The sequence below is a fragment of the Pollicipes pollicipes genome, unplaced genomic scaffold (genome assembly GCF_011947565.3).
Source record: "Pollicipes pollicipes isolate AB1234 unplaced genomic scaffold, Ppol_2.1 Scaffold_6138;HRSCAF=7277_pilon_pilon_pilon, whole genome shotgun sequence".
In the NCBI taxonomy this organism is placed as follows: Eukaryota; Metazoa; Arthropoda; class Thecostraca; order Pollicipedomorpha; family Pollicipedidae; genus Pollicipes; species Pollicipes pollicipes.
The window spans coordinates 35694577-35716370 of NW_023596818.1; the positions used below are offsets into that span (position 1 = coordinate 35694577).

The window sequence follows — 21794 nt, forward strand, 5'->3', positions numbered from 1 at the left end:
CTTTGTCATTTCTAGTTTTATATTTTAGCATCTTCAAACTCATATCGCAACGACATGTTGTGCAAGTGCAGTTTTTGGACGCAAACTGATCACGTACGGATAACTTGGCGTACTAGACGCTGTTGCGCGCAACACTGGCCGCGCCGGTTGCTCGCAATGCGTGAGACGCCGCAGGGACTGCGTTCTGGGGCGTCCATTCCCAATCCAAGAATATCACGGCTCGATGAAATACTCCGTCATTCTGAGTCGGCAGCCAGCCAACTGCGCGTTGTAAACGCGTTGACGTCACAGCCGTGGAGGAGTTCGATATTTCTGGATGTGGCACCGGATGGATAGAGCCGAGGCGCCTTAAATAGTTCACGTGTTCGCTGCGCGCGCATGTTTCAGCACTCTAATGCAGGAGTGTCGTGACACGTATGATATATAGTGTGATGATAGAAATGATCCAAGCATGACGGTAATGTACTATCAAACCGACCAGACGACTACACGGAACTTATTTCCTCCCACCAACAGTGGCCGATGCTGTCAATGTCGCCGTGTGCCTTGCCAAAACGCGGGTCTGATGCGTTACTTTGTGCGTTAAAAGTGCATAGCCGCGACGAGAAAAATGACTTGCAAAGTACATACAAATAAATGCATTACGCAAACAGAATGCGGTGCATTAACACGCGCCCGAGTGGCCGGTTGGACACCTTTCCCTCGGGTAGGGGTCAATTTCCCCCCTCCCCCTGAGATCTCAGGAACTAAGAGAGCTAGAGACACCAAATTTGCAGGAGGTGTTGGTCTGTACGTGAACTCACTTAGGTCAAAGTTCAATGTTCCAAGGTTGTGACCTCCGGTTCAAATAAGGTCAAACAAGGTCAAACTTAAGGTTGGTCTCCAAAGTACGTCCAGAACCTAGAGACCCGTTTTAAGCAAAAGACCACATGGTTTTTTAAGGTCAGTGACCTTGTTTGACCTTTTGAAGGTCATGGTTCCTAAAATCATACGAGGTTGCTTTGAGTTTTGTTTTTGAATGACCGACAAAGATTACATTAGGCAGCATGTTCATTTACAATATGTTGACCCGGGTCATTTTAGGTCAGTGACCTATTTTGACTTTTTATGAGTTCAAAGAAGATGTTAAATGTTGTTTCTGTTATCATAAATTTGAAATGAACACCAGAAACTGCTTCATACAGCAGGCCCGAGAGTAATAGAACAGGTTAGTTTCAACCCTGAACTGACCTTCATATCTGACCCGAAGTCAATGTAATTTGTCCATCCAATCGTTGCGTTACCTTAGAAAGTATCTCAGAAATGTATGACTTCGTCGAACACTCCGCTGTTGCATCAGATTGAACAATTCCCTAGAAACTGACTTCACTGAATTCATGACCTGACTTTGACCCGCCGCAGTTTAACGACCTTGCAAAGTATATCTAATTTTTTATATCAAACGATTCGCTATTTCATTGCCTATAGCTTTACATAATTTGGTGCGGCTACGCCGCCCCATTTGGAAACCATTCCGGAGAAACCTTCAGGAGGTCAATTTCACCTCTCCTGGGTGCGTGTTAATGAACAAATTGATGTTCCCTGCGTCAACACGTTTTAAATCGCGTACCTTTATAAAACTCTGCAGATTACTCCAGCGCCGCCTTCCGTGGCATTCGCACCAGATCTGAAATGGAAATCCCTGGCCGCGCGACTAATCAATTAGGCGGATTTATTTGTTAATTCCGTCCATTAGCTGGGGCCTTCTCCGACTGTCCCGGATAGGGCCTAATGGATCGGGCGGCTATGATGAACGAGAACTGTCGAGCGTCCCGGGGTAAATACAGACCTCCCCGGCCGTCCTACCACTGCAGAAACCGCCAACCGACGCACGGCACAGGCATCCACACGAACAGGCACAGGGTAGCCTGTCTATGCACGGGCAGACGCGAATAAACCCACTCACAGCACCGGTAGACATAAGGGATACAATGTCGATCAACACATCGAGTAGCCTGCTCACTGTGGCCGGCGACCGCCCCTGTCATTGCGCAGCCATGCACGGGCTATCCCCATCGATGGGAAAGCAGACACGAATGTCCCTGTTCAGTGTGCAGACGCAAAGACCCTTCTGCTCGCCGCACTTCGAGACGCCAGTTCGCTTGCACACTGTACAGATTAATCATGAATAATCGCGCTCTCGGTACAGATAGACACGAGCTTCACTGCTTTCGTACAAGCAGATACGAGCTTCACTGCTCTCGGTACAGGCAGACACGAGCTTCACTGCTCTCGGTACAAACGGACACGAGCTTCACCGCTCGCGGTACATACACGATATTCACTGCTCTCGGTGCAGACACGAGCTCCACTGCTCTCGGTATGGACAGAAACGAGCTTCACTGCTCGTGGTACAAACGCGAGCTTCACTGTTCTCAGTGCAGACAGACACAAAGTTCACTGCTCTCGATACAGACAAACACGAGCTTCACTGCTCGCGGTGCAGACACGAGCTCCACTGCTCTCGGTACAGATGAACACGAGCTTCACTGTCTGCGATACAAACACGAGCTTCACTGCTCGCGGCAAAGACACGAGCTTCACTGCTCACGGTACAGACTCGAGCTTCACTGTTCGCGTCACAGACACGAGCTTCACTGCTCGCGGAGCGGACAGACACGAGCTTCACTGTTTGCGATACAGACACGAGCTGCACTGCTCGCGGCACAGACACGAGCTTCACTTCTCGCGGTGCAGACACGAGTTGCACTGCTCGCGGCACAGACACGAGCTTCACTTCTCCCGGTGCAGACACGAGCTTCACTGCTCTCGGTACAGATGAACACGAGCTTCACCGTTCGTGGTACAGGCATGATCTTCACTGCTCTCGGAGCAGACACGAGCTTCACTGCTCGCGGTACAGACCGACACGAGCCCCACTGCTCGCGGCACACACACGAGCTTTACTGCTCGCGGTGCGGACAGACACGAGCTTCAGTGTTCGCGATGCAGACACGAGCTTTACTGCTCGCGGCACAGACACGAGCTTCACTGCTCGCGGCGCAGGTCCGAGCTCCACTGTTTGCGATACAGACCGACACGAGCTCCACTGCTCTTGGTACAGTCAGACATGAGCTTCGCCGCCCTCGGCACGGAAAGGCGCAAATGAAGCTTGCTTACTGTGAAAATGAGACACCACAAGCAGAAAAGACAGTGTTGCAAGAGACATCGCTAATTATCCCGCAAGCTGTACAGACAGATACCAACTTACAGGCACACGTGCTGCCCTACTGTCAACACTTGTGTGCACTGGTATGCCTCCTCAATGCGCTGATGCAGTACGGAGCATCCAGCCACCTGCATAGACACTGTTTATGCTGTGCTGAGTGTACGTAGAGGAGGACGGGTACAGCTGCGTTCACCGCAAATGCGCTCATGGCCATGGCAAACGCTAAATTACCCGCCTCTGCGGACCCAACCGGGTTGGCGCTTTCTTGCATCGAAAGAAAACACGCGGTGTGTTCAGCTAAGCATTCTTTATTTGACATCTTTTTAATGGTTTTGTACTATGCTAGAAACGTGGATTTATTCACTGAAGGGTTAGTACCCCAAAATGCTTCGAGCCAGTGACATCGCTTCTCTCACTTTTATGTTCGAAGATATCGTATAACGAGCTTAGCTGTCCTCGAGCTGTTCTTTTCGTTTCATCTGGAGAGACAAGAAGTTGGAAAGCAAAGTATTCGTATGCGTTCCTATGTAGTTCTTATTCCGATGCCCTCCCACTGTGGTCCGTGTTGAGGTTAATAAATCAATCCGCCAATCGATCATGCATTTCGGAAACAACCACAACATGAACTTTCAGTGTTCTGCACGTCAGTGACATATGTTAAAGTACGCGACACATACGAACACAACATACCCTAAGAATTAAGCCAGCCAAAGCACACTTCACCATGACACGTATATCACCGGCTTTTAGCCAGCCTGGGCTTAAAAATGGTTGTGCTCGGCGAAAAATTCACATCCGTGGGCAGCCCGTCCCACGCCCACTTTGTGCGGCTCAAGAATGGGTGCCAGCCAGACCCTGCCCGCATGCGTGGGATGTGGAGGTGGCGGGTTACTGCTGTCCTCGTGGGACGGGAGGATACGCCGGGGCGGCTGTTGATCAGTTGACAGAGCGACTCGAGGGCACTGTTGACGTGCGCTATTTGTGTATGGTGCGGACGTCACGCTCCACGAGCAGCTCCTTCCGGAGCCATTTGAGTACAGCTAGCCAGTACAGTCTCGGCCACTTTTATTCGTGCCTGATGCTCGTGCATAACTACGTACTCCGGTGAGGGGTCGAATTGACCCCCCCCCCCCCCCTCCACCCGAAGGTTTTTCCAGAATGGTTTCCGAATGGCGCGGCTACGCCGCGTCAGATTTTGCATAGCTGTAGACAATTGAATGGCGGATCGTTTGACATAAAAATTTAGATGTACCTTGTAAGGTCGCTGACCTATTGCGGGTCAAAGCCAGGCCATAGTTTCAGCGAAGGTGATTTCCAGGGAATCGTCCAATCTGATACAATGACGGAGTGTTTGACGAGGCCATACATCTCTGAGATGCTTTCTTAGGCACCACCAATATTGAATGAGCAAATTACGTTGACGTAAGGTCAGGTATGAAGGTCGGACAAAGGTCAAAACTAGCCTGATTTATTTTTCTAGGGCTTGCTGCATGGGATAGTTTGTGGTGCTTATTTAGAATTTATTGACAACAGGAACCGCATTACACATCTTCCATTGACTTCTTAGAGGTCAGAACAGGTCATTCGCCTAAGATGACCCGGGCCGACATTTCGTTTTGGGAACATACTGCCGAGCGTAATATTTGTCGCTTATTCAAATGCAAAACTCTGAGCAGTCTTGCATGATTTTGGTCAACATGACCTTCAAAAGGTCAGACAAGGTCACTGGCCTAAAATAGGCTTGTAACCTTTTACTTAGAAACAGCTGCCCAGGTTCTGGGGGTACTTTAGAGACCAACATGGAATTTGACCTTGTTTGACCGTTTTTGACCTGAACGTCATAACTAAGTAAGCTCAAACTTTGACCTAAGTGAGTTCTCGTACAGGTCAAGACACTCTGTAAATTTGGTCTTTCTAGCTTTCACCAAGATCTAAGGGGGGAGGGGGCAAATTAACCCCACCCCCACCCCACCCGGGCGAAGGGTATCTCGCCGGCCACCCAGGCTCGTGTTAAAGGACTGCACATAAATTACTCGCTGGAGCCGGAGTGTGAAACATGTGTCAGTAATGTCTCAGCATAGCTACGTTGCGTCCGCGAAAAGGCTACGCAGACAATGCTACGGCGGTTGAAATTCACTGAATATGGCCGTGCGTCAGGGAATTTGGTAGCGATCTGCTCACATATGCCACACCAGGCACCCTGAGAGTAATTTCAGCCGTTTGGCCCGCATTTTGCACTCAATGACAGAGTTTGCGACTCTGGAAAGGCCAGTTTTCGGAAACCTTATGCTGTTCACAGGGATTAAGCGACTGGCTTTCAGTACGTGAGCAAAATCGTAAGGAAAAGCTCAGATTTAGGAGAGAATTCTTCAGCATATTCATGGAGACCGGCGCGGACCGACGGAGGTGGCCACGGTCCGTTGACTTGTCGGGGCGAACGGCCAGACTTGGCCTGCACGCTTTTAGGGTGACAAGGCTGCATTATGCTGGCATGTGAATTAGAACTAATTGGACGAAGACGCCATTACCGTGTTGAGCTTTCAGTGGCTGTGCCTCCATAATTTCAGGGTCTCGAATATAGTATGGCATTCGCATGCGTCGGCGAGTGCCACATTAACTTCTCTGGCGTGGTAACCAGATACGTCCCTTGTGCAGCCCACTTTACATGCGTACCGCATACAAAACAAGCCAGCCCTACTGTATAGCGTATATTTTAACATCTCGCTAACACTGTGAGTGGGCTCGTCTACCCAGCGTTTTTTCCTGTCTTCTGAGCATGGTTCTATTCCTCACCACTCTGCATAGATGTGGCGATGCCCGTGGAAATTGATGGTTTGTTTGCCAAATCAGATTATCTTACAAATGAAGACAAATGTGTCAATGCGTCATTTTTCGTTGACTACTCCTGTTGTACATCGCACAGCCTTGTGATCCAGATTGCAGCCCTGTGCGGTACAACAAAAAAATCCCTTCACATCACTAACAACAAAAAATACCTTCACGGTACTGTCTGGATGCAAAGAGCGGAATTACGACGCTAATTGTAACTCGCGTGATAGGCAGGGAAGTACGCTTCCAGTTTCGGTTGTGAGTCATGTGAACGCTGCTTAGAGCCAGTTGCCTGAACCGGTGGAAAAATAATAATAAAAAACAGTCGCCGCGCATGCTTCCCGTGGAACAGATCTAAATCGTCATCGACTGCAAACTCAGCTTAGGCTACTTGCTGGCGTCCGTGACCAAGATAACGGGATAAATATGATGGAGGCCGCGAAGCAAGACAAGGCAAAACAAGCCCGTGCACGAGCATCTGACGGAAAAAACCGAGGCGGATCGCATCCTGATATCATGTTGAATGGCCATACATGGGTGCAAGGACGCGTTTCAGGTGGCGAAATCCATAAGGCCACAGCGAATTTACATTACTTTTATATGTTAACTCCCATCGTTTCTGTGTAGGGCTGTTGATTACGGTAAATAGGAAACGCAAATGCGAGACGGACAGCGAGCGTGTGCTGGGAAATGACGAAGATTCCCAGGCGAACAGCAGATCTCACAACATAAGTTTCTCTCGCTGACTACCTCGGCGGTGCAGTTGGTTAATTCATGTGCCAATGTAAGTGGAAGGCCCATGGTTAAGCCTGACTCCCGAGGACTTATCCTCTGCCGGCTCCTACCCAGGGGATGGCAGCAGCTAGGGTCCGGTCGTTCTGTCGTCAGTCGGCGCTGAGCTAGCCAGCGTTCTTAACGGTGAGCTCATGGGTCAAGCTCTTCCCGCTGGAATGTCAGAAAAGCTAAAACTTTGTAAGAGTATGCTTTGCAGTGTACACGGTTAGTGTCGTCCACATGAGAAGGATGATCGAACGAGACGCAATGTCGAAATCAGTGAGCTATTTCTCTCCCGCAAACAAAATATGTCCTGATATGTCAGCCAGTCCGTTGCGCCAAAAAACTGCAACATTCGCAAGTGTCAAAAACTGCGTTGCGTGGTCAACGCAGTGGCATAGATAAATGACCACTTTCGATAACAGCCATACCTAAACAGGCATCAGCTCAGGTTAATCAGCCATCACATCCTGAATATATCCAGAATATATCCTGAATGCGACCAAGTACCAAGCAATACGGTGCCACATGGCTGATGACGGTGGCGGATGAATAAGCACCGAGTCATCAGACAGCATCTCAGCCCCGTCATCGCGCTCGGCACGTGTTCGGTCGCCCCACTGACCGTGACCGTGCGAAGCCAGCTGTGACAAAGTCGGAAGGATGACCAGCGCATTACCGGCGAGCTCTGCCATGTTACGGAGTACTGGACGTCCTACCACACGTGAGGTCACGGGACACGTGACCTGGTGACCCTGACCGCCCTAGGGGCCGCCATGCCGGAATCCAGCCTGGTGAGGGTCGGACGCAGGATGAGCACATCGACGGGTTGCGTGGCCTCTGTCTCAGAACCGGCGCTCGGCATGTCAACAGGTGGATCAGCTGTTGATGACGGCGGACAAACCATGGGGCGTGGGACGAGCCGCCGCCAACGGCTGTTGACCGCGCCAGGCGTTCTCAGTGCCCACTGTCGGGTTTGGAGCGCCGCACCATCCAAACAGGGGGCGATGGACTGTATTTGGATGTGACGCTCATGGTGCGCACCTCCCGACGTCTCGGGGTGCGACAGCCGAGCATGAGGCTGACCTTGACGCTGAACATCAGATGTCATTCAAGTCGACGGGCGCGCGGAACGGAGTGCACGGGAGGTGCCGTTGTGCCATGCTCGCCAGCGACCCTCTTGCTCTCCTGGGGTGCGCCGTTGTTCAGCTGACAATACTTTGTGAGCACGCGCCTCTGCGATGTTTTTCATCGCACACTGACTTATTACGGCTGGACTGACTAACCTATAATGATGTTGGGAGCGGCCTCAACTGAGAACTGACGCGCAGTGGGCACCCTGTCTAGACTGCTGAAGCACGTGGGTAGGGAGAGAGAGGAAAACCTACTGGCACATGCCAACTACCGCGATACTTACAACTTGCACAACGCGTCAAGAAAAAAACACAGAAAAATCGGGCTCAACTTCGTCTGGTTATATTTCGAAGAGTCATCCGAAGTCGTGCTTAGTCCGAGGAGTGGTTTGTAGTCCCGTGGTATCCCTTCGCCCGCATGGCTTAGATTGTGTAGTTTGGCTGAATGGTGGCTTCATTAAGGTCGTTGGACAGTGTCCGCAACTAATCATGAGCAGTGCCTCCCAGCCCGGCTAAATCATAATGACGGGCGATTATAATATAATAGGCAGTCGAAGTTATGGTCCGTCGGGCGTTTTGATGAGCCGCGCCGGGCGGTCGGGCCGACCTCCGGTATATTTGGCGGTCGTCGATTGCTCAGTCAAATTGTGAACTCGACCGAGCGATGCCCCGTATGTCGACTAGCGTGTCCGAGTGAGTGCTGGTCTCACAGAGCGGCGGAGTGCCGCTTGTCGTTGGTGCTTGTCCTCAGAGGACTACGAGTAGATCGACTGAAGACGAGCCTTCATTTTCAGAGTGTCTCCGTCAGGGACGAATGACTCTGCATGCTTGTATTCTGCTCAAGACCGTCAAACGCTCGCAGCTTTGGTGAGGCTACCACTACGTGCTGATTTATTTCGGGCTCGGACAGATTCTACACTGTATATCACAGGTACAAAACAACGACTACCCTTCGTGCGCCTCTCCACTGCTCCACACTTACACGTGCCACGTGTCCAAGACTGCAGCTCTCCACTCTCCATGACGTCTCCATGCGTGCATGTGCCACGTGTCCAGGACTGCAGCTCTCCGGTCTCCATGACGTCTCCACGCGTGCACGTGCCACGTGTCCAGGGCTGCAGCTCTCTGGTCTCCATGACGTCTCCACGCGGGCACGTGCCACGTGTCCACGCCGGACGAAGCGCGTCCGCGACACCGTTCCCGCACTTACACGCGTCACGCGTCCAAAACTGGCGGCGCGCGTCCTCGCCTTCGGCTGACGCACGTGCCACGTGTTCAGTTTGACGCGTGGCGTCCCCGGCACGCCACGGACGCGAGTTTTGAAATCGGTGGAGCCGCCACGCCCGCGCCACGCTCGGCTCGTAGACGGACAATGAGGCGCTGTGGCGCGGTGCTTAGGACGTCTTCATGAGGACGCGGCCGTATGGGTCGTGCCGCACGTGTAGCTTCGGGTGGTGGGTGGCCATCTTCAGCGAGAGCTCACCGGGCCGGCAGAGCGTGGCTTCTGCGAACACATCAGGTCGGCGGTCAGGGGACCGCCCTGGGCCTAAATCAATGCGTTAGGCTGCAGGCCGAAATCAATCCGCACATGATGCCTGAAGGCACAATGTAGCTCAAAGATCACGGCTTTACAAGCAAATCCTACCGCGTAACACTTCTACGGACGCACAAAATCATGTCAAGTGGTTGCGTAGGCGTCGACTATATCACAGATCACTGTTGTAGGGAACGTGCCTGAAACTAACGGGGGTCGGACGCATGCGTAAAACATGATCTGGCAACAGAATGGAACTAAATCTGTCTAGTTTATAACTTAATCAAAGTTTGGAGGACGCGTCCCTCAACGTCATCAAACGAACCAGATTCGGGGCCTGCCTGTCAAAATGCGCCATTGGGCTAATGGTGACGCGTTACCAAACTTGTCGGCGCTTTCAGACATTGAAACGGCCCCTGGACGGGTCGTTTGATTTGTAGACGCTCCAGCGAGTTGAGCTGACATGGAGTCTTTATAAGCAAGGGTTGCAAGGGGCCGGCCGAGTATATCGTGTATACTCGTGTATACTCGCGTATACTCGTATATTGGGTATACTCGTGTATACTCGTATATCGTGTATACTCGTGTATACTCGTGTATCGTGTATATTCGTATATGGTGTATACTGTATATTATATATCGTGTATATCGTTTGTATGTATACCGTAAGTCCCACAAAATGAACGCCTGCCTCGCAGACAGATTAAATGTTGCTGAAGTTGCCCGGTTTGCTCCATCCCTGCGCATCGACTGTTTTCGGTTCGCGGCAGTGCTGTTTAATACGTTGCATATTTATAACATTCGGCAGTACTCTGAATAGAGAAATATGCCGAAGCGTGGGCACCAACCGAGCTGCATGTACCCGTGCCAGTAGGGTCTTCTTATTCAAATGCATCAAGAGCTTCGCAGCATGTCCTCATAATGTTGTTCCAATTATAGGCTCGCGCACAAAAAGCGGGCGTACTTTTCCTCCCCCTTCCTGGAAGATGCATCGCATCGATTGGGAGGGTCCCCTGCCGCCGGCCGCCTCTTACTCAGCGTTTGTTTTCAGACAGGTTTGTGCTCTTGGACGCGGTCGGGAGGGCCGACATTGTGTGGCCATATGGGCTGCGCCACCGGCCCTGGGGCGCACAGTGGCGGCACCGGCGGCTAACGCACCCCGACGTCCATCAGCCCGGCAGGCATCGATAGCCAACGACGGCGGAACATCCCGGCCTCTTACGCGGATGCGATTTGTCAGCAGCAGTCCCACGCTCTCTCGCGCTGTCCCCGGACTTATCGCCAGCAAGAATGGGGTGCGGTCTGTCGTCCTCACTGAGAGCTCGCAGCCCCTGATAACGTGCCACGCGATCCCAGCGAGAAAACGAAGATGAACTTGGCGAATTAGAAAGTGTTTGAGTTTGGCTGAAACTACGCGAAAGTTTTAAGCTGCAAGCCCGCGCGTGAATTTCCAATCTACCTCCGCATTTTGTGGGCCGTGCAGACGCCTCGCGAGAATGTTTGCGGGATTTAGCGCTATTCCCTGACTGCAGCTGGCACAACAGAGCGTGAAACAAGTTTACTAAATGAGGCTGGAGGAAAGGTCCGGAGTAAGATTCCCAGGCATCACTTCTTGGAAAAATAGCACAGGATTCCTTGCTCAGGAGGCGGAGTCTCTGGGAGAGGAATGCAAAGCACTGATTTCAGAGGCGCCGGTCCGTGAGTCTGGATTGTTCGTACACGACGAGTGAAGTCAACGGCTGCGTCCCGGCGCACGTGACGCCGCCATTACCTGGGTCATGGGTGTGCTGGGCGGCGGCGTAAAAGTCGGCGAACTGGCCGACGGGCAGGGCGGTGAGACGGGTGATGTCGAGCAGCCCCAGTCTGAAACACAGCCGGGCGCGGCCGAGGTCAGCACCGGCCGCGGACGGGAGGGACTCTCGACAGGTGAAACACAGCCGGGCGCGGCTGAGGTCAGCACCGGCCGCGGACGGGAGGGACTCTCGATAGGTGAAACACATCAGGGCACGGCCGAGGTCAGTACCGGCTGCGGACGGGAGGGACTCTCGAGAGGTGAAACACAGCCGGGCGAGGCCGAGGTCAGCACCGGCCGCAGACGGGAGGGACTCTGGACATGTGGGCTGGGCCGCTCTGCCGCGGCGGACATTGCGACAGTGCCGGCTGTGGCAGCTGCAAATGACTGCACGACTGTGGAAGAGCTTCGTCAGCATTTGAGAGCATGCTGTAGCTCGAAGTGTTGCAAGGACATGCGCAGTGGTTAGTCATATGCCAGGAATTGCGCCCAGCATAGGGTGGGGGCTCAGGGATATTCTCCATTCGTATACACTATTATTAATTCGACGTTAGGTTTCCCAAATATCGGTGCACTCAACCCAGAGCCCATTATTCAAGCCATGCCGCTACCCAAAACTTCTGAAGATTTGCATTGAGAGCAAAACAACTGCCAAAGAATGAATGGTGGTGTCCATTACGATTGCGGTGTCTTCTGGCTGACGTTACAGGCGCTGCATGCAAGGCCAACAGAGGGTTCTCATTTTTCTCTGCATTGTCATCTGCCAGGAACCTCTTGGGCCGGTGCCTGCCAGAGGGCAACGTCGCTGCCGATGATGGTTAGAGCAGTGGGCGACCCGGCACCATCCCTGCCGATGTCGCCCAGTGCTCTCCCCCTCTACCCCGGCGTCATCGGCAAGTGCAGCTCGAATACGAGCGACCGTGGACAGTTGCCTTCAACCCAATTGCACTGAGTGTCATTCGGCTGCGGGACGAACAATTGTGGCCACGTGGCTTTCCTGACATCAGACCGGGCCAGACAGTCCGCCGAGAAATGGCTCATGAGAACCTGCCGTTCCGACCTTGCATTGATCGCCCCAGTGCCGAATGCCGACAACCACACGCATGAACTGTGTTGCTTAATGTCTGAATGTATCTGGAGGTCGCTATGACTTGCCGGCTCGTTAATCGTTGCGTTAATTTAAAGGAAAAGGATTTGTGCAACAGACTCGTGCTTGAATCCGGGTAACGTCAAGGCCTACATGGTAATAAACACATTTTTTATTTGACCAAGGTGGAGTTGATTCCTTTCAACATGTGTGTAAATCGATTCATATAGAGATGTAAGTAACAGCAGATATTTTCACTCCGATATCCATTGAATATCACGCGTATTGCACGCTAGGTATAGCGCGCCTTGCTTTCAAGCATTGGAGCTGTGCAGACTTTTATGTGGCGTGTAGAACGGTTTACTCCCTAATTTTTTATCACCGTTACCAACTCCGTTCAAATCCCTTCGGGACTTGGAGCATGTATCTTTCGGTCGTAATCGGGTTTGGTTCCAATTGATGATTTGTTGCTGGGAGTCCAAATCAGCATCATCGTTCAGTAGGACTTGCAATCGATCAGGTGGAGCGAAAACAAGGATTAGTTTGCAGTAGATGCTTGTTTGTTTGGAAGACGCTTCATCTTGACTAGGTGTTGTGGGTGATTTGTCTATTTTCGAGACAGTCGTTTGTTTATGTCAATGTTTGTTACTGTCCACTTGTCCTGAGGAGCGTGCAGTGCGAGTGTCGATTTCTATTGGTCTCATGTGTTTATATCTATTGAAGGGCTGCTATTTTTGACTTATGATTTGTTTCAACTAAGTGGGTATGCAAGGAGGGCACTGAAAATAAAGTAAGTTTCACACCACAGGCAGACATGTTTTTACACACTTCCTGTGTGACGAAGGGCGGTTTGTCGACCGCAAACACATCGAGTCATGGGCCTGCCCTCGATCCACGGACCATCTCCTTCCGTGTAGAATCCAACTTCAGTGCGCGCGTGAACTGATCTAGTGCCCTATGGAACATTAGTCGGCCAGCTCGGAAGGAATCCAGATGGCTTCCTCGCCACGTGTGACGCGCACATCACTTCCGGGTCCGCCGCCCACCGAGTACATTTCCGAGAACACCGAGCTGCACTCCCGATCCGACTCCGTCACCGCACTCACCCGGGCAGATCGTAGCCGTTGATGCCGCCCATGCCGTTCATGTTGTTGCAGAGCTCGATGAACTGGTGCTGCGCGTGGGCGGCCTCGTCGGCGACGTCGCCGGTCATGGGCGGCAGCTGCTTGGGCAGGTCGGTGGGCTGCGGGGCCGGCAGCGGCAGCAGCCCGGCCGACCTCAGCCGGCCCATTGCCGGACCCTGGTCCACTGAAACACGGCACGCACTCGCTGTAGCCGAGCAGCGGGGCTCACGGCGGCCCGTCATGGCGCCAGGACGCATGGCGCGAAGCCCAGGCAGGCGCGCATCACCTCGCATGTGGAGCTCCCAGGGATTTTAGACTACAGCACCGTGTCTCGTAAACGTTCACAAAGCTCAAAGACCAGCAGGCTAGCACCCTTCGTCGCGAAACAGTGAGTCTACAGCGAACTAAGATTCGCTGTGATACATCAGTAGCCCGCAAAATTTAGCTAAAAGCTAGCAGTGTCTCTGTCGCCATCTGGGTCAGCGTTTTCCTTCCACCGCTGCCACGGACTCGCCTCATACGCCGTGCGCATGTGCCCATGCGTGCCCTTCTGCAACCGCCCACCGGCTGCGCCTCTCCATTGAAGCTTGCCACCACGACCTTTAAGTAATAAGTGTATTGCTCTGGAGAAAAACCCATACGTTGTGGGCACGGCTGGAGAGTCCAGCCATGCCCAAGGGATCCGAGTGCAGGTCACCTGTTTGGTCTCTGGGGTCCCACTCAGTTTCCTCCATGGCACTGGTACGTGACGGGACCCGCAAAAGGCGACAGGGTCACCGACCTCGTCCACCGGCGGGGCCTCGTATGCAGAAGGTCACCGGACCGCCGACTTTGCCCACCGACCAGTTCATGCCCGGAAGAGAACTTTCGGGAGTCCGCGCGCTCGTGGCAGCTGTGCGCGGACATAGGCGCGCCGTGAGCGAGGAGCGCGGCTGGGACCGCTACGCGACGCCTGAGATTGCTCCGTCTATCGCTGACGAGGGTGCTGTCCGATATCGTCCAGCATCTGTGATGTCCCGCCGCCGCTGCAGCGCTGAGACGCCTCGCCGTAAGCGGCCGAGCGATTGGACAATTTCGCCACGGGCACATCCCGCCGCTCATCGGCACTTTAATGAGTTGGCCATTCGACAACTCAAAATTGCAGCCCGATTTGTCAGCATGAGGTCTTCCTCTCTGCAGGAGTTCGACTCGGCAAATATTAAACTGGCATCAAAGACGACGGCCACTTGTGCCGGGCAGTTGGGAGAAGTTTGAGGGCCGCGTAGGAAAAGATTGCTCGCTGCAGTCTAAAATTGTTATCTTTAACGATCCCCTCTGGTGCATAATGGCAAGCCATTCGCAATGAACACGACGCCTATCTTATATGTTGGAAGCAGGATAGCAGCGCCTTAATAAGAACGCCTTTAGCTTCACCTATCTATGATTCTTTTCACCTATCTACGTGGTTTGATTTGTTTAAAACTTATGTCAATAACATTGTGGTATTAAATTAGCAAACAAACAGCTGTTTCCTCCTGAAGGAAGAAAATGACACGGACATTTTGTGCCCCAAGAAAAAATCAGCCGACCTTCTATATCATTATCGTCAAATAAAGAACCAAGAACACTCTTTTAAGAAGGTGGTCAAGGGAACTAAGGCGGAGTAAGGTATCCACCAAGATGAGGTGTCTAGATACAGTAAGGCACCTGTTATGATAGATATATCGGATACGGTAAGATGAAGTAGATCCAGTAAGTTAAAGAAGACCCAGCTTGTTCTAAAGTAGACCCTTCTTTGTCTTCAGTAAGACAAAGAAGGTAGATGTCAGATAGTAGGTGGATGAAAACAAGACTGAGTACGGCCCAATGACATCCCTCGAAACTTTAAACAATCATCATTGTGTTTTGCTCGGATATTTTCTTAAGCCCATGGGTTCATTATAATCCAAACGAGTGGTGAAATCGACGTAGTGTTTAGGAAATGTGTTGTAATATTTGGTACGTGTCATCATGGAAATGCCTACTCCTCACTGGCATGTACTTTTCGCTTATGCAGTATCATACGCAGTTACTTCGAACTGTTTTGGTAACCCACATATAAGTACACTTTACTTCTTTAGGAAAGGCGCGTGAAATTCCAGTAAAGTCATATTTGTTTAGTCTTTGGTCAGCATATATAAATGCATGTATCTACATGTATCTACTTAAAATTTGTCCATCTCCTCGTAACCCTGTCCTTACTTCCCGCCCGCACCATGAGAGACGAGGCAGCCTTGAGCCCTTGACACAGACAGAGAGCCTTGAGACGGTTCAAAAACCTTTCTTCTCAGTCAAGCACTACTGCTAGCCTTCTCTGAACTGGGAAAAATTTGACTGTCATTGCGAGGCCCCGCCCGCCCGCTGGTGCAGCTTGTTGCGCGGACTCGGGGCGCTTGCGCCGGCCAGGCCGAGCCGATTCGCCGCGGGTCAGAGAGCCAGCGGCCGCGGCCGCGACCGCGGTGAGAGGCACCACACCACCCTGTCACGTAAAGGATGAGAGTCGCGATCGCGGGCGACATGCAATTTCGGCCGGGGCCCGCTCCCCTGGGGTGGCCATGGCTGCGGCACACGTCCAATCTTGCCGGGTCGGTGCGCGCAGGGCCCCGGGGGCTGGTCGGGCCCGGCCGCCGAGCAGTAAAGGTGAGGGGACCGCGGGCCCTCTGGGACAGCGGGCCGATGGCGCCGGTCGCACGGAAAATAGCCGCCTCCCCGCCGCGCTTGGATGCGTAAGCACCGCAGGCGAGCTGGGCGTCCCGGCCGGCGCTGAAAAACGCTCTTTGAAAATCGCTCTCCAAGCCAGGCGCTTTAAAGATGGCTGTTTTCCGAAGCGCATTGAGGAGATGGGCCGTTTCTCCGCCGGGAGCACTCCAGATAGCTGTTTTATGTGGGAGATAGTGCCATCGTTGCAGGAGATACCAGCTATTCGCATTCGAAGCAACTGCTGCTGGCTGACAAGTTTCGCTTTTACGATTTAATTCGATCGCAATTACCATGCGGAAGAGGTCTAAATAGCATGCTGTGGGCCAGCGGATAGGTTCGATATGCTTTTAGTGGATATTTCTGCTGTCGTTACGGACTTTTTGCGGCTTGCCCAATGGCCGTCGTAACACGAGCGCAATCGTCACCAGCTGTTTCGATCATAAATCACGTGATCGAAAAAGAAGAAGAGGACTGAGTAAGTGTAAGTCCCTTCCGGCCATTCCGCTCCTCGCAGACAACGAAAACCAGGCGATGGTCTCAGTGAATTTGGCCGACGATCCCCCGAGCTTCAGCTCGCAGTTACACGGACTCACATCTGAAAGCCTTGTGAATATTCAGCTTGTTTAAATTATGTGCTGTCCGTCAACCATGAACTGGCCACTGGCAGTGCCCACATCCATCTTCACGTGGCGTAGAGAACCCTTCTGTAACACCCAGACAAGCAACGGAATTTTTGGAAGCTGGTCAGCTGGTAGCAAAATAAAACCAAGGCTGACGTTGCGGTGGAGCGGCAGCTAATGTTCAGGCAGACCACTGCCGACAGTCTCGCAGAACCAAAGTTCTCAGCTCGTTAAGTCGCAGTTAGACACTAGACAGTCCGGTGCAGCTAGAAACCAGGCATGACCAGACCTAACAGCCCCGCCAAACACATTTAAAATGCCCATAGTACTGCAGCTCACGGCTTCGATGAACAACAGCTGACTTGTTTGTGGGAACGGCCATCACCCCACAGAAGCACCGCCGACAATGCGTCGGAGCCGGCGCCGTCAGTCCCACTGACCAGCAGCTAATGACCCCGGCGGCCGACGGCGAGTGGCCCCGAAGGCCCTCCCGCCGCTCGACGTCCTCGAATCCGTCCAACTTCTCGACAGCGGCGGCAGAGCACCCCGCTGGCCCACTGATCCGACGGATTTTGTGAAGTCGGCCCGGAGCTGGCCGCCGCCCCGGAGGCGGCCACGTCCGGTCCGGCCGCGTGGAGCCTCCCCGCCCCATCCCCGCCTCCTGCAGCACACAGCGCCGCCGCCACGCGATCCCGCGCCCCAATAAAGGGTCATCAGAGAGCCGGCCGGCTTCAGATGTGATCTGCCGAGGGCGCGCCGGCGGCCGACAGCCGGCGAGCGTCGGCCGGCGCCGGACGGAGGCGGCCGGCCGCGGCACGTGACGGCCCGGACGGCGCCGGCCGGTCTCGGCTCGCGGCCGCCGAGCGGCGTCGCTTCCGGGTCGGAAGTTTGTGGCATCCGTCCCAGCGACCCGGGCCCGGCTTGAATAGGGTAAACACGCGAGCGCCGCCGGCGAGCCGTCGGCCCTGCAGCCGCGGCGGGCGATACATTTTTCACGGCAACTCGGGAGAAGCACGCGGCGCAGTCCCGCTGCGATACTGACTTCAGAGACAGACAAGGTGAAACTTTTGCTTTGGTCAGTGTTGCACAATGAACATTCAAAGCGATTTCCACAAACTGGGAATTTTATGTAAATACATGCTAGATGAATATCTGTTGCCGGGCTGAGAAAAAACAGTGATAAGGAAATATGCGAAACAGTACAACGTAAAACATTCCTTGGCGTCTCTCAGGCCATCAGTGTCTCATGGAAATCATACATTTCAGGCTGAAAGCATCCCTTTGGTGTTACAGGCTCGACTGTGAGTGCATGATAGTATGCAAAGATAATTATTCATACACCGCTATGGCAACAGCCTCAGACCATCTCAAAAGATGGGCACACCCTGCAGTATCGCCAAGCTCAGTTTTGAAAACATTCCAAAGCTGCGATGCTGTTTCAGATGAGATTTCTCCACGGCATTTCTATAGCTCAACCACGTCTTAGTACCCTCCTTCATGCAGCTAGGAATTATTATGTAGTAATTCCGTGTTGTCAGCAGAATCTAGCACTGAACTGAGCTTTAGTGCATAGTGACGTTGAAGTGAAGCAAGAGATTTGCAGCATTTTGCTGTAAATCTGCTGCTGCATTATGCTGCACTATTGCTGCAACGCTGCATAATTTTCTTTAAAAATCAGATACATATTAATACAACCATCTAACTAGCGAATGCGTTTGGCAGGCATACACACTTAGATGTACGTCATCCCAGCATTAGCCTGTACACACACGCTTATCTGTGTGCCATCCCAGCATTAGCCGGTACATACACGCTCATCTGTATGTCATCCCAGCATTAACCGGTACATACACGCTTATTTGCATGTCATCCCACCATTAGCCTGTACATACAAGCTTATCTGTACGTCATCCCAGCATTAGCCTATACATCGAATTCCGATCGGATCAGCAAGACGTAAATGATAGTGTAATGTCATATTAAATGTAGTTTAATAGAAATATCCTATTTGCTAGGGGTATCGTGAGCTTCAAATCATGGATAACAACATTTCACAATGTTTTCATATGACACTAAGCCCCTCGAGCCCGAGGCTTTTCTCGATCATTGCTGGGGCTGTGTGGATTCAGCCTTAGCGCCAAGGTGATCAAGAAGTTTTAAGGAGACTTAGACAGATATTTATGGCATGATGGATACTGGGCTTAGCCATCGGAATGATTCAAATTGAGTTCTGGACACATTGCACGCGCGCTGCTTGGGCCACTCTCTGGCAAGAAAATAAAGGAATATAAAAAGACGAAACAAAAGACCTTTTCCCAGAGCATTTTGATATGACGGAAATTTAGACGGTGACGGAGAGTTTACAATTTGCTAACTGCAATTTTCATAGTGGGATGGGGAGCGCGGCTTCAGCTATAATCTGCAGACTCGGTACTAATAAGCGGGATAACTGAATTTATTAACGTAGAACAACAGAACACTAAACAACACTTGGCGTGCAAAAATATCTGGTGAGAGAAGTAAAGAAGAGGAAGCAGAGAGAGAGAGAAAGATAGAGACAGAGGGAGGGAGAGAGAGAGAGGAAGGAGAGAGAGAGAGCGAGGGAGAGGGAGAGGGAGAGAAAGGGATAAGGAGAGAGAGGGAGGAGAGATAGAGAAAGACAGAGACAGACAGAGGGAAGAAAGAGGGAGAGAGAGGGGCAGGGAAAGAGAAAAAGAGAGGAGAGAGAAAGGAAAAGAGAGAGAGGGAGGGAGAGAGAGAGAGACAGAGAGAGGAGAGGAGACAGAGAGGGAAGGGAGAGGAAGAAAGAGGGAGGAAGGTGAAGAGGGAGAGGATGGAGGGAGAGAGAGAAGAAAGGGGAGAGAGGGAGGGAGGAGATGTTATCGAGACAATGAGCGAGAGAGAGGAGAGAGAGAAAAGACGAGGGAGAGAGGGAGGCGGAAGAGGGAGAGGGACGAGACAATAGAGAAGGATGGGAGAGGGAGAGATGGAGATAGATGGGAGAGGGCTAGAGAGAGATGAGAAGCGAGAAGGGAGAGAGAAAGGGAGGAGGAGATGAGAGAAAGAGGGGTCGAGATTGAGGGAGATAGAAGGGAGCAGTGAGAGAGGAGAGAGGGGGGGGAGGAGGTAGAGAGAAGAGAGGGGGGGAGAAAGAAAGAGGGACTGAGGAAAGGTAGCAAGAGAGGAAGGAGGAGAGAGAGAGAGGGAGAGAGGAGGGAGAGGAGACGGAGAGAGAGGGGGAAGGAGACGAGAGAGAAAGAAGAGAGAGAGATGGAGAGAGAGGGAGAGAGAGGGAGAAAGGGAGGGAGGGAGAGAGGGATGGAGAGAAAGTGGAGGGGAGAGGGATACGGAGAGGAGAGAGAGAGGGAGGGAGAGAAAGGGAGAGAGAGAGAGGGAGAGTGAGAGAAAGGGAGAGGGAGAAGGATACGGAGAGAGAGAGAGAGAGGGAGAGAGAAAGGGAGAGAGAGAGAGGGAGAGAGAAAGGGAGAGAGAGAGAGGGAGAGAGAAAAATAGGGAGGGAGACAGGGAGGTAGGGAGAGAGGCAGGAATAAAGAGGGAGAGAGGGAGACGAAGGGAGAGAGAGGGAGGGATGGAGAGGGATGGAGGGACAGAGGGTGTCGTGGCCCGGACAGAAAGAGCGCCAGTCATATGATAAGGTAAGGGGAAGAGGCAACCGCTGCCAGTGGTAAAGTTAGGTATACGGTCCTTTGACACCGTAAACCCCCACTCCAAGCGCCGGTGAGCCGTGGGGCCCTTTGGCGGTGATAGCTGCACGTACCGGTGGGCGAGAGGCCGCTCTGGGAGCGTGGGGTGAGTCCACGCAGTGCCGGGTGCGGCAGCAGGCCCGGCACGCCTACCGGAAGCACCAGACTTCCGGTGCGGCCGGCCGGCAGCGGCGGGCTGCCACTACTGGTGCTGCCCTCAGTGTCGGCGCCGCCCTCGTTGAGGAGCTGCATCTCGCGCATCTGCTCCTGGCGGATCTCGTCGTTGTAGTCCTGGAACGCAACGGAAGCGGGTTACCGTGGCAGACGTCGCTCAGGAGACTCTGATTGAGCGCACTCACTGCAGGCATGGTGAAACACTCGGATGTTGTTCAGAAGGCGACACTTCTGTCCAGCACGCTCTCAGCATCAGTTCGATATATTGCTGTTGAAGATGATCTTCTGCAGTCCAGGCTATAAGCTGCGCCATCCTCTAAACCGCGACGCATTCTGGAGGTTTGCACACAGGCTGCAGCTTATCGCGGTCACCAGTAACGTGCTCTGGAGATTCGCTGTTTCCAGTAGACCTTCATCTCTCCGTCCGTCCGGCAGTCCTGGCCGCCAGTCACGCTCCCTGTGACACCAGTCAGTTCCGTGGCCGGCATCAGTCACAGGCCACGGCCCTGTCGCCGCGACGCTCGCCGGAGAAAGGTGCGACGATCGCCAGCGTCCTTGTCGACCGTGACTCGTCGTTACGGCACGCCGACTCAGCACTTTCAGCTTCGACTCGGTACAAAGGGTGGCCGGCGATCTCGTGCGGTGCTCTCCTCTCAGGGACTCAACAGTGGCCCGCTGGTTTCTCCGTTGGCAGCCGGCGGCAGTATTCTGTGTGTCGTAACTGTTGTCAGATGGCGGACTGTTTGCCTTCGGCGCGGTGGCTGTGAACGACTCATCCCGGCACAACGCATGGACAATCCGTGGATGCGAGCGTCGAGCCAGGTACCCATATTGGCTGGACAGGTCACGGGCTGCCCGGATGGCCCGGTTTTCCACGCTGCGCCTTTGCGCTTCCTTTCTTCAGGCGCCATTCCGCCGCTGCCGCCTGTTGAGATCGCTCGCTCGCGGTCGACTAATATTCATCCTGCAGTGCAACGGGCCGGGGCGCTTCTGGCTCCTTCAGAGCAGCCGATAATTCTGTCACCCGAAGGTAAAACCCCATATGTTAATTTTGACCGTTTTGAGTTTTTTTTTGTGTCGTCTCATTCGTCTACTCA

At 52.9% G+C, this 21794-nt stretch overlaps 1 pseudogene; it reads right to left on the reverse strand.

The window, feature by feature from the left end:
- Nucleotides 1–8807: 8807 nt before the first annotated feature.
- Nucleotides 8808–21794, reverse strand: part of LOC119106323 (KH domain-containing, RNA-binding, signal transduction-associated protein 3-like) — a 49710-nt pseudogene continuing 36723 nt past the window's right edge.